Genomic DNA, 13,650 nt, shown 5'->3' on the forward strand with positions numbered 1-13,650 from the left:
TCTCCTTATAGGGAGGAAGTTGGAGAAAGGGACGAGTTTCCAGAGTCCACTGTACCACAAAGAGTTAACCCTTCCCCTCGAACGTGAGCGTCTGCCCCTTGCTTTCTACTGCGCAACCAAACTGTGCCCAAGCTAGAACCAACCATGGCCGTCACATACTTTGCCAATTGACTTAACAGACACTTTCGTCAGCCTATCAGAACTTTGAACTGCCCAACCATCAACCAATTACAACTAAAGCTTGGTCTAGGACGCTCCAGGTCCGGGAGGGGGGGGTAATACCGGGTCAGGAAAAGGGGTGGGAAGGAAGCTTTGACGGACGGGTAAACTAAACCAATAAGAGCAGAGAGCTGCCACCCCACTACCCAATGGAGAGATAGGAAGTGTGAAGCGGGGTGGGCCTGTTGTCATGGGGGAGGTGGTGGCGCTAGGTGGCTACTGGCGCCCGAGGTAGAGGCAGTGGCACTGGAGTTGACCGCGGGCAGCGGCAGGTGAGTACTGGTAACGCGGACCTGAGGTCTGGGGGCAGTCGCGGGGCGGAAACTCCAGCTCGGCGCTCCTGAGGCGGAAGCCAGCGGAAGGGGGCCTGGACTGCGGGCCGGGTCGGGCCCCGGTCGGGGCCGGGGCGGGGGCGGCGGCGGCGGCGGCGAGTTCGCGCTGACTGGGCTGGTGGGAGAGCAGCCCGGCTCCTGGCGGCGGAGTTCGTGGTGGCAAGGTAGGCTGGGGCCAGACCCAAGCGGGTCAGGCCGGGAGGTCCCTTGGGACGCTTAGCTGCGCGGGTCTGGGGCACTGCCCGGCGTCCGGTGTGTGAGGGGTAGGTCCTTGGGGAGACGGGGGTGTCTGGGGTCCCAGAGAAAGGGGTGACCCGGGGTGACCGGTTACGACCTGGTCCGCGGGCCAGGTGACTCGGACAGGACAGCTTGGGTGCGAGGAGGAAGGGGAACCCGGGAAGCCTGGGAGCGGCCCGAGAGGAGAAAGCTGGGGGGCCGGGAGACTGGGAGTGGCCCGGGTCCGAGGGAGAAGGGAGGCCGAGGGCGGCCGGGGTCTCAGCGAGGGCGTCGAGGAAAGGCAGGGAAGGCACCTGAGGATCCTCCTGAGAAAGGCGGCCATCCGAGAGAGGAGCGCTCCTGGGGTTCTTGGGGAGCTTTGGAGTGTCGGACCCGTGGAGACCTTGAATAGCTTGGGGAGGAACGGGAGCGCCCTGCCCCCCACCGCTGGTCTGGGATGGGAAATTCAAGACTGGCCTGGGAACCCCTAGGTCTGAGGGTCCCCAGGAAACCAGGGTTTTGAAAAAAGTTTTGGAGGGGTAGCTCGGGTTTGAGACTGTGGTGAGGGGTTTGGCTGAGGAATGGAAGTTCTCTCAGTTGGGGATAAGTCAAGCAAAATGACACGGCGGTGGGCGGGAGAAGTTGTTTCCTTGTAGGAAGGGAGTGGGAGGTAGGGTGTAGTAGGAGGGAGCGAGAAAGTTGCTCGGGAAGAGACTAGAGGTCTTGTGGAAACTGGCCGGAACAGTAGATATGAGAAATTAACATGGGACCCTTAATAGGTTCTAAGGACTTCAGAAATAGTAGAACCTTCAGCTTCATAATACTAAGATGCCATCTAGGACCAGAGAAAGGGTTCTAAAAGCAGAGTTGTGACTTACATTCCAATGCTTTAGAAAAGAAATTTGTTTTAGGACGCGAGCAATAATGTTAGAAAATAAGGACATTGACAATATGGGGAATTTAAAAGGGGAAAAGGGGATAGCTGAACTAAAGGAGTGCGACCGGGAACTTAGAAAGAAGAGAGGCATGAAGAGAACAGGCTTAACTTTCGCCAAATTAGAAATAAATTTGAATTCTAGTTCTACCACTTAGCTTTGACAACTTAACCTCTCTCTGTTTGGAAGTTTCATCTGTGTAATAAGGATAACAATACTTCCTACTTCTTAGGGTTGCTTTTTCACATGAGTTAATATCTGTGGAACTTTTAGAATAGTGACTGGCACAAAGTAAGCACTGTACTGGATTATTAAATGTGTAGAGGATAAAGAAAGTCCTGAATTCTTTAATGCGTTGTTCTCAAACTTTAACTTAAACCAGAATCACCTGGACGGCTTGATAAAACGTAGGCTGCTGGCTCCACCCAGAGTTTCTGATTCAGTAGGTCTGGGATGGGGCCTGAGAGTTTGCATTTATCTCAGGTGATGGCTTATGTTGGTCAGGGGAACCACTTGCTTTATTGAAAACAGTAATAATGTAGCAACCTTAAAATACTTGTCTACCCTGCTAGAGACAGGTAGAAGCAAATTGCAAAACAAAGATCCTAATAATGTATAAGGGATGCCGTATTTTAAGCCTGTGTTTTTCAAACTGTGGATCATGATTTATTAGTAATTTATAAAATCAATTTAGTGGGTTAAATTGATTAAAAATAGAATAGAACAGAATTGACTACCATTGCACGTGGCAAGGAAAAATATTGTTTTGGGAAATTTTGCTCATACATGTGTGTACTAGGTCACAATGTAAAATGTATTTCTTGCATTAAAAAGAGTTTGTAAAACTGTTTTGAGCCATGCAGTGCAGCAAAAGCAGCCCTTCAGTAGGGACATCCAGCGACTGGGTTTATTGCTTATTTATTTTTCTTTTTGTGGTAATTTTATCAGGTGGTGATACATTCTATTAAATTTCTTCAGTTTCTGAATTGGTTTCTCCTGTGTTTGCCTTATCATACATTGTGTTGCGCTTCTTTTTAAATACTGAGAATCTTTAACAGGAGGACTAAAGGGAATTTGAGGTAGAGAGGTGAAATTGAGTGGTGTTTCTCAGATGTGGTCCACTTTTGTTTCACTCATGCCCTCTTGTTTACCTTTTCTTTTTTGCCAGTGTACTGTAAAGCACTGTCTGTATAAAACCTAAGTATACACAGACGTGTTGACAGTAAACAACCAACACAAATAGACTGGTTTGAGATCAGTTCCTGTATAGAAAGTAAGCAAAAACCAAATAAGACACATTTCAAAAGAGAAAAGCAAAAGGGTGTTTCCTTTTTAGAGAGTAAGGAATTCTGAAGTTTTCATGGCCTTAATACAAAATATATAATATAAAAGCATTTTTAAGGGAACCAGATATACTTGTGTATTTTAGATTTCTAGGTTTTTGAAGAGAGAAGACATAGTAATAATGCTCAGATGCACCTGGGATAGAGTTTTAACTACAAAGTAAATAGTTTATTAAGCAGGAGCTTTTGTTTTGATGGTTTTCTCCCTTCAGAATGATCTGGATCTGGCATAGAGTTGTAAATTTAACTTGTTTGAGGGACCCAAATGTAATCTATATACTTATTTTAAGCTATATTAAGAATATATATGTATGTTTTGTGCTGTTCTTCGTTTGATTTTTCTTCTGTAAGACTAGATGGTTTATATTTAGAAAGAGTTGATTCATGTTTGTTTTAATGGATGTAAGGACAGAGAAAACAGTATTGAAAACTGAAAGAGATTCTTATAGCTCTCTTTAAAATCTTTAATCTAGGGGATTTATAACCCTTTCATTAATGTTTTATGAAATTGTGAAGAAACTTTTGGAGTAGCTTTGCATCAGGATTTTTAGATTTTTTTCTCTCAAAAATAATTTTTAGTTCTATTTCATGTTTTTATTATATTTTTACAAAATTTTAATTTTTGTTTGGAAGACTATGAAACATGTAATTATTTCATTTTTGAGTTGAAAAACATAAGCAGTCTTTTCATAAAACAAATTTACTAATTTTTTGTGACAGAGGTTCCAAGGATTAAAGCTTTTGAATTACTTGCTTTGAGTTAAATGTAGTATCCCTACCACCAAAATGGTTAAGTCATTGTACAATTGATGGGCAGTTTTGTATAGATCATTCAGTTCTTTTTTTTTTTTTTTTTTTGCGGTACGTGGGCCTCTCACTGTTGTGGCCTCTCCCGTTGCAGAGCACAGGCTCCAGACGCGCAGGCTCAGCGGCCATGGCTCACAGGCCTAGCTGCTCTGCGGCATGTGGGATCTTCCCGGACTGGGGCACGAACCCGTGTCCCCTGCATCGGCAGGCGGACTCTCAACCACTGCGCCACCAGGGAAGCCCGATCATTCAGTTCTTTTACTAACTGATGTAAGAATGTAAAATCTTAGTAATCGAGTGTGGGAAAAATATAAAATTCATTCGTCATAATTGTGGACATTAACTAGTTTGATTACTTACTTGCTTTTTAATGAATGGACTTTATTCAGTTGACTTATTATTCACCCATAATTTAATCATACTTATCTAGGAATATCTCTGATTGCTCAATCGTTTTTACAGTGAGATTTGTTAATTTGTAGTTGAAAAAATGGTGGTTTTTAAATTCCAGAGAAACTGCTCCTGATGGTACAATTTAGTGAGGCTCATTTTCCAGTTTCAAAGATTATTCAGGTAAATGGTTTTTAAAAGTAGAAGTTCAATTAACACTAGTTCATTAAGTTTATTTTCTATTTCAATAAAGTTTTGTCTTTTACACATCGCTTCTGATCTGCTTTCTCTGCTTCTTTCTCTTCAACTACTCATACAATAAATCCTAATGCAAATGTGCTGCCTGAAAATCTAGTTCTGTGAAAGTACAGAACCCCAACATCTGGTTTTTAGTTTGCTGGGAGAATTCCTTTTATCAGAAAAGGTCCCTTGGTAAACTTATTACCTTAAAAAAAGTCTTTTAATAGAGTACTTGGAAAGCTACTGTTTTTTTTTTTAAAATAAATTTATTTATTTATTTTTGGCTGTGTTGGGTCTTCGTTTCTGTGCAAGGGCTTTCTCCAGTTGCAGCGAGCAGGGGCCACTCTTCATCGTGGTGCACGGGCCTCTCACTGTCACGGTCTCTTGTTGTGGAGCACAGGCTCCAGACCCGCAGGCTCAGTAGTTGTGGCTCACGGGCCCAGTTGGTCCACGGCATGTGGGATCCTCCCAGACCAGGGCTCGAACCCGTGTCCCCTGCATTAGCAGGCGGATTCTCAACCACTGTGCCACCAGGGAGGCCCCGAAAGCTACGTTTTATTTTGGACTTGCCAAAATACATGTATTGTGTTTAATAAATTTTGATTTCTATGGAATGGATCTTTAATTTTGCCAGTTTCTGAACTCTGATATATGTTTCCTTGGTGGGGCTAGGGAGAAAGGAAACAATTGTACTTCTTAAATTTTTTTTGCTATATTATTTTTTATCTTGACATTATGATAAATCCTTTATTTGCAAAGAAATACAATTTTTTGGAAAGAAAGAAAAATTTATTTGCAAAGAAAATTTATATTCAGTAATATAATGTATTGGAAATCTCATTATTAAAGATGGAAATTCTATATAAGGCTTTAGGACGTTTGTTCAGATATGAGACACAGGTAATGATAAATAGGATGTCATTATCCTATTGCCATATATTTTTGAGAATATAAAATATGCACTTGTAAATCTTGGGGCAAAAGGATTGAGACTAAGGGAGAATGAGGAGAATACTGATATGTTTGAGGAGGAGTCGGAGGATCTGCAGGAAGTATGTCTAGAGGAGTGAGCCTTTCTTGGCAGTTTTCCTGGAGTGACATATGTAAAGGAGGATGATCCTATTTGCAACATTCTCGCACGGACATATTTTTCGCTGTGCTTGTTAGAACTCTTTCTTTGTTGTGTTCCTCTCAGGAAAGCGTGTCAGAATACAAATGAATACACTGAGAATTGCTAGTCCTAGGATGGGAGGCTTTGCAGGACCATGTGGATTTAGAAGGCTGGACACTTGTCTCTGCTTCTCCAGTTCTTGGGAATAGGTGCCCAACAATTGTAACTAGGCCAAGTCTTCCCAGTTGTCCTTTCTAATGGAGTCTGGGATTAGGCAGTAGGAAGAGACTCCCAGTCATCTTAAATGGATTAACCAAGGGGCTGCTTAATAATTAATGTTCAGTGACTTCCCTTTCCCTCTCTACCGAAACTGTTTCTCCCTACTTGCTTGCTGATACCTTACCTTCAGGATCAAAGTCTTGAGTTCTCTGATTAGATAGCAAAATATTAATTGTGGTAACTTGTTTATATTAAGGTGGATATAGTTAATTAGGAAAATGATTATTATCCAGTTTTTTTCCAGTTTAGTTGGGGAGGAAGAGGGATTTAAAGCCGTAGAACACTGCTTGGCTCCTGAATAAAGGCAAAGTCAGGGAAGTCAGGAACACAGAAAAAAGCAAAATTTATATCTTTAAGATTGACTTCCTTTGACCTTAGAAAAGTAAAAGTGATGCTTTTGTCCTGGTCAGCTGTGCACAAGTACTCCATGGGTACCTTTCAATTGTGTCATGTGGTACTGCTTTGCATAATTTATAAGGGTTTATTTACCTAGTTATTTTTAATATAGCTGACTTTGTTATCAGGAATTTTAGCTCCCAGGATTATTTCATCAAGATAAACTTTTTTTTCAACCTAGAATCTCATGGAGTCATAGAATAGCCTGATGATCACAGAAGTATATTTGTAATAGCATATTATGAAATTGAAAAAAGCATCATTTGTGTTCTGAGTAAGAATGATAGAATGGAAGGAAAATCCAAGTTTTATCATTGTATGACCATGTTTTTGAATCCTGGATCTGTCATTTACTAATTGACTAATTGGGCAGTTTATTAAATCTCTTGTAGCCTCAGTTTTGTCATCTATAAAATAGAGCTTATCCTCCTTAACTAAGCTGATAATTAAATGAAAAGCATTTTATGTAGTACCTTGCTTATAGTGGGCACTCAACACATGATGATGTTAATTTTTTTTATTAGTAATTATAACAATATTAGACTTCTCTTTCTAGGAAGGGCTAATATCCCAGATACTGTGATTATAAGCAATGTGGCAGTTAGAAAAACTGGAATTGACTTTATTTATTTATTTTTAAATTAATTTATTTTTGGCTGCGTTGGGTCTTCATTTAAAAACGGGGTCATCTTTTATTATTGAGTTATGAGTTGTGAAAAACCTTTATATGTTCTGGATACAAGTCCCTTGTCAGATGTATGATTTGCAAATATTTTCTCCCAGTATGTGGCTTGTATTTCCACTTTCTTCCTTTCTTTTTTAAAGTTAATTAATTAATTTATCTTTGGCTGCGTTGGGTCTTCGTTGCTGCATGCAGGCTTTCTCTAGTTGCGGCGAGCTGGGGCTGCTCTTTGTTGCTGTGCGCGGGCTTCTCATTACGGTGGCTTCTCTTGTTGCGGAGCACGGGCTCTAGGTGTGCGGGCTTTAGTAGTTGTGGCACGTGGCTTGCAGGCTCAGTAGTTGTGGCGCACGGGCTTAGTTGCTCCGCGGCATGTGGGATCTTCCTGGACCAGGGTTCGAACCTGTGTTCCCTGCACTGGCAGGCGGATTCTTAACCACTGCGCCATCAGGGAAGCCCCTATTTTCACATTCTTGATGCACGAAACTTTTTTTGAAGCATAAAACTTTTTCATTTTGATATAGCGCTATGTTTGTGCTTTTGGTATAATATCTAAGAAACAATCGCCTAATCCAGGGTCATGAATATTTATGCCTATGTTTTCTTCTAAGAGTTTATACAAATTTTAGTTCTTATGTTTAGTTCTTTGATCTATTTTGGGTTAATTTTTGTGTATGGTATGGAGAAGGGGCCCAACGTAATTCTTTTACATATGGTTATCCAGTTGTCTCAGCACCATTTGTTGAGACCATTACTTTTTGTTTATTGGCTTGTTAGAAAAGTTTAATAAAATTTTCTGCTTTGTTACTGATTCTTTGAAGTAGCATTTTGTTGGCCTTTTGGTCTAGTGTGGCAGTTGGGGTCATGATGCTGAGGGAAACAGTTTAGAGTTGCAAGAATGGGTTATAAATGAACCCTCTGATTTAAATATATGGTTGTCTAATTTCATCATTACATTACTTTATACTTGAATACTATATGAAGTTCAGCTGCCATTTTTCTGCCTACTGGGCGACCATGTCCCATAGTTCTGCAGAAGCTTCAGTGCTGGACCATTTAATGGAAATCAGGGTCAGATTTTTAAACATGTGGCTTAAAAGAAGAAAAGCTTCTATTATGGCCCCTTTTCCTACCCCTCCCCCCTTTTCCTTCTTTAACTCACCTATCCTATTACCTTTTTATCTTAAGAAGACTCTTCTTTTGGACTATTAACAGATAGTCTTTTTCTGAAGGAAGATCAAATACTAAGGCTTTTTTATTTTAAGTTGGAGATTGAAGGAAATGTTTTATAGTGACGATTGAAAACATTATAGAGAAATTATAAGTATTTTTGTTAACCTTGGTAAATTTAAAATCCAGAATTAATATCAATAATATCAAAGTTTCCTTTTCCTTGTAATCCTAGTTGAAGGTTAGAAATAGCATGGTATTTTCCTTTCATTTAAAAAAAAATAAAAATACAGTTATTTTACAACTTGTGAGATTACTTAGCATTTTGAAAGAAACATTATTTATAGAACATTTAACTCTAAATTGGGCTTTTAACTTTTTTCCTATTTTAAGAGGCATTAATTATTCTCTTTTGGAGGTCTTACAAGCAAAGGCAAAAGTATACATCTTTTACGGAGTATTTGAATTTTTTGTGTCTCATCTCTGTAGAATTCTGCTTCTTTAGAATATGAGGCCAGTACTTTGCCAAGAAAGAGCTAATTTCCTGGGAAATCAGATTGCTGGCTTGACTTCTTGCTGTGCCTTTCCCTTCTTTTGTTGCTTTGTAAAAGAGCTGAGCTCAGTCCTGTAGAAAATCACTAAATTATCTAATTATTTTCCCCAGTTCAAATTAAATATGATTGATATATATTTGCACTGCATTGAATTCTGTGAGTTTTTCTTGTTATAGATTTGTTAGCATACCCTGAAGGACTTTGACTTCATTTGCTGAGTTGGCTGTTTGTATCTGAAATAATATAATACTAATGGTGTGTTTCTTTAATGAATGTTCTTACTCTTTTGGTCTTTTTTTCCCCCTCCAGTAGACCTAGTTAGTGAGGGGTATCACTTGTGTTCTTACAATAAAATCCAGACACTTTTATTAACATACATTTTATTAACATACATTTTAATATCATTACAGTTATTTGAAAACAGTTTAAAAGAGCTGAAGAATGTTCCAATAATGGATACATCATTTATACAACCAGTGTCCATAGTGTTCACATTTAGATTGTTAATTTCCAGTTATTATAAACAAAACTTTAGTGAATATGCGAAACCCAGATCTTTGTCCACATTTCTGTGTTCTTTAAAAAATAAATTTATTTATTTATGGTTGCGTTGGGTCTTCGTTGCTGCCCGCGGGCTTTCTCTAGTTGCGGAGAGCGGGGGCTTTTCTTCACTGCGGTGCACTGGCTTTTCTTTGTTGTGGAGCACGGGCTCTAGGCGCACGCTTCAGTAGTTATGGCTCTTGGGCTCTAGAGCGCAGGCTCAGTAGTTGTGGCTCACAGGCTTAGTTGCTCTGCGGCATGTGGGATCTTCCCAGGTCAGAGCTCGAACCCGTGTACCCTGCATTGTCAGGCGGCTTCTTAACCACTGCGCCACCAGGGAAGTCCCACATTTCTGTATTTTTAAGATAGATTCCTGTAAATGGAACTATCAAGTCAAGGTATACATTTCTTAGGGCTTTGAAGAGAGCAAAACGTTGCACAGTTGCTCTCCAGAAAGGTGGTAGGACCAATTTACATTCCCATTAGCGATACATAAGATTGAGATATATACCTTTTAAAGTATTTTAAATATTTAAAATGTTAACATAAAGAGAAAATAGTAACTGATTTCTTAAATTTGAATTTATTCGATCACTAGCCAGATATTTTAAATGTGATCTTTAACCTTTAAGTATTTCCTTTAAGTTAAGTTACTGTTGTTTTTGAATTTCATATATTTGCAGTAATACCATATGTACTCTTGGGACTTCCCTCGTGGTCCAGTGGTTGAGACTCTGCACTCTCAATGCAGGGGGCATGGTTCGAGGATCAGGGAACTAAGATCCTGCATGCCGCGTGGTGCGGCCAAAAAACCCCCCCAAAACCAAAAAACAAACCAAAACCCCATATGTACTCTTTTTATCTGACTTCTTTTGTTTAACATGTTTTTGAGATTCATTTTGTTTTGTACACTTTTATTACTAAGGAAACCATAACCAATAGAAAATTACAGCAATGGTATGGCCTTTAAAATAAAATGCCATTAAAGCATTCTCTAAACCACAGTTTGTTAACTATTTAATTTACCTCAAGTCCAAGTTGTATCTCCCTAAGACACCATTTCCATCACAGTAGCCATTTTAAGCCAGTCTTATTTCTATACGTGGGTAATTTCTGGAGAGAGCACTCTACTCAGGATGAACATGCACCAGGAATGCATAAGAAAAATATGTATGTGCAAATACATTTAAGAGTTTCTGTGGGAGAATCATTTAATAAAACCCTGGGATTTATTTGCCTCTTAAAAGCACCAATTAAAACATTTCTCAAAAGTTTATATTGTGGCAAGAAAACTCAAGTTAGTTACTAAACAAACAAAAAATAAGGTTATTTTCAGAATAAAAATTATCTTCAACTAGGGATTGTTTAAAATGCATTTTAAAATGAGAGAGAATTTGAAGAAAATAAAAATAAGACTTCTTCACTGAATAGTAAATTCAAAACATTTTTGTAAACACCAGATAACTTCCTAGGTGGCATAGTATTCCATTTTATAAATATAATACACTTTGTTTTTCCATTCTCCTGTTGATAGACATTTGCATTATTTCTGTTTTTTTTGTTTTTGTTTTTTTTGCCTGTTACGAATAAGACTGCTGTAAGCATTCTTGTACAAGTCTTTTAAACATATGTTTCATTTCTCTTGGTCGAATACCTAGGAGTGGAATTGTTGGGTCACAGGGCAGATATATGTTTAACTTTATAAGCAATTGCTGAATGGTTCTCCAGTTGCTCCATGTCTTTGCCACCACTTGGGTTGTTAGTCTTTTTGACTTTTAGCCATTCTAATGGGTGTAAAGTGATATCTTAGAATGGTTTTAATTTGCAATTTCCAGGTGACTAAAGATGTTGAGCACTTACTGATTTTTTTTTTTTTTTGGTTAAAATCTTTTACAAAGGCAAATTTGCAGATTGATAGTAAATACTTTAACAGAAAGTTCAGTGTGTTTTATTACTATATAATGGATCTAGACTTATCTGATTTGTAAGATCAGAGATTAATTTGTAATTAAAAGTAAAATGAAAAATATTTCAAGTATTAAGATTTTTCAGAAGTTCCATATCATAGTGATAATTCATAATGGTTTCTTGGAGTTAAGTAAACATTTGCTGTTGATTAATATTTGTGAGAACTTTGTTTGATAAGTAAATGATTCAAAAGGAAGACTTCAGACTGTGTGTTGTAGAGCTGCTTTTTGAATTTTTGCAATTGAATCATTGATTCAGGAACATTAATATTGCATGATCTGGCTCAAAAACTATTTTGTATTTGAGCCACACGTGAGAACTGATAGTCTAGTAAGGGTATCAGGTAATAATAATAATACTACCAACAGCTAACACTGTATTCCAGGCTTTGCTCGAAGTGCTTTACATGCACTAATTTAATCCTTACTGTTATTATCCTTACTTTCCAGTTGAGGAATCTGAAGCACAGAGGTTAAGCAGTTTGCCCCAAATCATAGAGCAAGTGATGGACTCATATTCTTACCCCTCAGTGCTAAAGTAATTGAATCAAATGAGGTCAAATTTGCATTCTTTATAGAATGTGTGGTAGTGGTGGTCAGAGTTTAAACTGGGATTTCTAAGTTTGAACATAGGCTGTCTACCAGTCTCTCTCCCTTCACTATCAATACTCCTGTCATGTATCCCGGGGGGTGATTTATGGAAGGAAAGTTTTATCTGAATTAACAGATGATGGAAACCCTAGTAACCTGAGATTGAGTGCTTTCCTAGAGAAGATGTCATTTCTCTCTATACCTTAACTGACTCTTGGAATTGGAGCATTTATTTTTGGACAGTCTTTAGTAGTGTTTGTTTAACTGGTCTTTGTGAAAATCTCTAAGTGTAAATGTTTAACATCCTCTGGAAACAAACTGAGTGAGATATGAGGTTGATGGAACTTGTGCCTGAAAAATGTTGGGCCTAATAACAGCACTATCTAAAATACTTAATGTTCATAGATATTTATGATGGGGAATCACAGTTCTTGACATTCTTTTCTTTCTTTCTGAAACCCCTGCATACTGACCCATGGAACACTTCTTTGTCATTAGTTTGGGTTTAGATAAGATTAATCTTTGAGGGGAGGACTATATTTTTTGGCTAATTTCCTTGAAAGAAGATTTGGAGATGGAAGAAAATGAAAGAAGTATCGGCTTTTTCTTTCACCATACCTTTTGTGGCTTCCTCCACTTCTGATTTGTGTCTGTTGATATGTTGATATCATGGGTAACTTGAAGTTGGGGTGGGTGGGAAGTATTTTGTGTGTATTAAATGAGGGAAGGCCAATTCCCGAATGAATAAATCATGAGATACGAGTTTAATTCCTGTGCTGCCACACTCTGTGATTTGGCTAAATGTTTTAACTTCTCTGGGTCTTTGTTTCTTCTTTAATAAAGTGAAGTCATTGGACTAGATCCTTAAAGTTTTTTGATGCTGAAATATTTAAATTATTCTAAAAATTACAGTGAATAATACAATGAATAGAATTCAGTTTTTCCATATAGAAAATAAGTAGTACTAACACCCCATTTATTGAGTAGCATCCATTCCTCACTGATCTATAGTGAGGATCTGGTTTTTTTTTTTTTTTTTTTTGGCCACACCACGTGGCTTGTGGGATCTTAGTTCCCCAACCAGGGATTGAACCCTGGCCCTCGGCAGTGAAAGCACCGAGTCCTAGCAACTGGACCGCCAGGGAATGCCCTACAGTGAGAATCTTAAGTCATATGTCATGTTCTGTATACGCATGGGCCTGTTTTTATGCTCTCTCTATTTGCCTATCCATGAGGCAGTACTACACTGTCTTTATTTACTGTAGCTTTGTAATAAATTTAGATGTCTGGTATGGTGAGGCCCCATCCCCCCACTTCATTATTCTTTAAAATTATCTTGATTTTTCTTCTCTCTGTTAGCCTATAAAATTCTGTGATTTTGTGTGTAGTACTGTAATACTGCTTGGTAATCAACACTTACTTATTGAATGAGTATAATGAACAACAGCTAGTTATGTTCTATAAAGCTTATGGACAACAACGTGTCACAAGTTAATATCAGTAAAAATATGACTCTTGACTTTTGAGAATACCACTAAAATACTTGGCTTTTCCTTGTGGAAATGTTTAATTAAATTACTTTGAAATTTAGGCTGGGTGTAATATTAAATATCTTGAATGCTCCCCCCACTCCCTGCCCCATTCCATACTCCCTTTGGTTACAGTTTTGGAAAGAGTAAGCAGGATTTTTGAAAAATTGTAGTTTAGACATATAGTTTAAAACCACTTTAAAAGTCATGATAAATTTCACGTGAAATTGATGAAACATGCTTTATGAGTATCTTTTACTTTAAAACTAGTTGTCTGTATAAGCTCCGTCATTTGGAATTTAGACCTGGAAAGGACATTCGTTTTCATTTACTTGAAAATACTCCATATTTT

The 13,650-nt window shown here is 38.5% G+C and overlaps 1 protein-coding gene across 8 annotated transcripts in view; it reads left to right on the top strand.

The window, feature by feature from the left end:
• The first annotated feature begins 399 nt into the window (after window positions 1-399).
• NUMB (NUMB endocytic adaptor protein) overlaps window positions 400-13,650 on the top strand; it is a 176,915-nt gene continuing 163,664 nt past the window's right edge. For 7 of the 8 annotated variants that reach the window (XM_079906221.1, XM_079906226.1, XM_079906224.1 and 4 more), the window contains exon 1: window positions 400-491. The gene's annotated coding sequence lies outside the window, so the exon portion shown is untranslated. Of the gene's footprint in view, window positions 492-3,946; window positions 4,123-13,650 lie in introns of all 8 variants that reach the window. The other variant, XM_079906222.1, reaches the window with a different exon arrangement.

The sequence above is a fragment of the Stenella coeruleoalba genome, assembly GCF_951394435.1.
Source record: "Stenella coeruleoalba genome assembly, chromosome: 2".
Lineage (NCBI taxonomy): Eukaryota > Metazoa > Chordata > Mammalia > Artiodactyla > Delphinidae > Stenella > Stenella coeruleoalba.